General features: G+C 37.9%; 1 non-coding gene across 1 annotated transcript; it reads left to right on the top strand.

Annotated features, from left to right (window-relative positions):
- The first annotated feature begins 901 nt into the window (after window positions 1-901).
- LOC122049944 lies at window positions 902-1,007 on the top strand. The gene has a single exon (XR_006131182.1). It is a non-coding gene; the product is annotated as a small nucleolar RNA R71 (small nucleolar RNA).
- The last annotated feature ends 1,773 nt before the right edge of the window (window positions 1,008-2,780 follow it).

Here is a 2,780-nt window from a genome sequence, read left to right on the forward strand (position 1 = left end):
CGGTATAGGAGGAGGGAGCTCTTCTTCTTTTTGTATCCCTTTTGAAGCAGTCACTTGGGAGTCTCCCAAGGTCCGTCCGCTCCTAAGCTCAATCCTATTGCAATGCTCCATAGGATTCACATCAGGTTTTCCTGGAAGTTGTCCTGGTGCTCTGGATGATGAGGAAGCTAGTTGGGCAATTTGACTATCCTGAATCTTTTGATGCTTTTCAGAATTATCCATTCTCTGAATGAGCTTTGCTATATCTTGCTTCATTTCATTCTGAGTTGAGATAATTTCTTCAAGCATCTTTTCAACATTTGACTTTGGTAAGCCTTGAGAAGATAGATGTTGAAAATTTTGTTGCCCAGCTTGAAAATTTGGTCTTGCCCCCATAGATGGTCCTTGGTCTTGATTATTTCTGTAAGAAAAATTTGGATGACTCTTCCATCCAGGGTTATAAGTATTTGAGTATGGGTTGTTCTGCCTTTGATTGTAACTCATGATTGCATCACATTGTTCAAGTTGATTGATTTGTGCAGTGATAGCTCCCAATGGACATGAGTCATTTGAATGCTCTGAACTCCCACATACTTCACAAGATGTACTAATAGCATTGACCATATTAGCACTAGTCCCCATATTCTCAAATTTCTTTGTAAGAGCGTCCAATTTTGTAGACAAAAGAGTGACTGCATCTACATCAAACTTCCCTGATGCTTTAATTGTTGGGTTTACAGAGGAATAGCCACCACTTCTTTCATTTGCCCATTGATGATGATTTTATGCTACACTTTCAATGATTTCTTCGGCTTCATCTAAGCTTTTGTTCATAAGTGCCCCTCCAGCAGCTGAATCAAGGGACACTTTGGTATGATAATTGATACCATTGTAAAAAGTGTGCAACACTAACCATCTTTCCAACCCATGATGTGGGCATTGTCTGAGCATACTATTATATCTATCCCATGCTTCAAAAAGAGATTCTGAGTCAGTTTGCTTGAAGCTTGCAATTAAATTCCTCATATGAGCTGTTTTGCTTGGTGGATAGAACTTATCAAGAAACTGTTGCTCACACTGCTCCCAAGTGGTGATGCTGTTAGGGGCTAAAGAATTCAGCCATTGCTTTGCCCTATCTCTTAAAGAAAACCCAAATAATAATAATCTAACTGCATCTGAAGGAACTCCATTCATTTTCATGGTACCACATATTTCATAAAAGACCTCTAAGTGTTGATTAGGGTCCTCATGAGGTCCTCCACCAAATTGGTTCTGCTGCACCATAGATATAATTGCGGGTTTGATCTCAAAGTTATTAGCTTCCACTGAAGGTCTTGAAATACTAGATCGAAAACCTCTCACATAGGGTGATGCATAATCCTTAAGTGGTCTATTTGCCATATTCAAATGTTCCTGTTCTTTAATTTGCCTTTGCAGAATTCTTCTTTTATGGAAAGTTCTATCAATCTCAGGGTCGAAAGGAAAGAATTCCCCTGCAAAGTTAGATCTTTGCATACACAAGAACAAGATAGCAGATAGCAATTCAACACAAAAAGAAAATTCGAAGAATAAAAAATGCAGAATTGAATTTGTAAAAAAGGAATTAACAAGAAGTGAAAGTTATACAAGAAAGTAAAAAAAAACAGACATCTAATGATTAGTTACAACTATGCAATATGAAAGGAAAACAAATGTTATATTTAGTCTAACTCAATTGATAATTCCTAATGTTATAGCGCAGTCCCCGGCAACGGCGCCAAAAACTTGTTACTCTCCGCAAGTGTACGGAAATGTCGCAAGTAATATAATAGATTATCGTATCCACAGGGACTGGAATAAGCACTAGAAATGTCTCAATGCGAATTAGCTAAACAACTATCCAATCGTTTCAAAAGCAAAGTAAAGGTAAACAACTCTAATATTAAAGATCAACAAACAAGAGTTTAGTGTTTTGGGTTATGATAAAGGAAGATTCTAGGAGTTTCGGTTTCTTTGTAAGATTTCTTGAATGTAAATGGTTCACCAATTCTTATCCCTCAATTGCCAAACATGTAGAAAGTTGTCGGTTCCCTCTTGCAATAGACAACCGGCTAAGGACTGAGAAATGTATCTAAATAGGATTAATTAGACATGTACCTATGTTGTCCTTACACAGAAGTGCACCTATTACTATGCTTTCCTCGGATATCAACGTAGAAGCCCACGACTCATTAATATATCAAGATACAAGGAGCTAATCATAAAATCCATCCTACTCTCTTGAATATCCCTATTTCCTCTTCAAGATTATCTCTCAAACGTCCTTACACGGGCTTGCACCTGTCACGTGGATCCCTGGGATGATCGAGTGAGAGTTTATCTTTACAAAGTCCATAAGAAATCCAAACAATCAATCAAGAATGAGAATTAAGCACAAATCACCATCAATCATTCAAGATCTAATTGATACAAGCAAGATAATGTCATTGAAACAAGAAAATGGCAAATCCATAAGAGATTACATCAATCCATCATACAAATACTCCCTTAATCCTAGAATACAAGATCTACTCCATGAATCGAGGAAGAAAATCCGAAGAAATAGAGATTACAAGCATTCCTTGAATCCCCAATCCAAGAAAACAAGAAGAGGGGAAAAGAGAAAACTTATCTACGAAGAAGCCTTGTCTTCGGATCCAATCCTCGCTCCGGAATTGAAATCGTCGAGATCTCCCTTAAAATCGCCCAGAAATCCTCCCAAGAATGGGAGGAAACCACCAAATCCTGCTTTCTCCCAAAGGGGGAGAGATCCCCTTTCAATT

Source organism: Zingiber officinale, chromosome 2B (genome assembly GCF_018446385.1).
Source record: "Zingiber officinale cultivar Zhangliang chromosome 2B, Zo_v1.1, whole genome shotgun sequence".
Classification (NCBI taxonomy): Eukaryota; Viridiplantae; Streptophyta; class Magnoliopsida; order Zingiberales; family Zingiberaceae; genus Zingiber; species Zingiber officinale.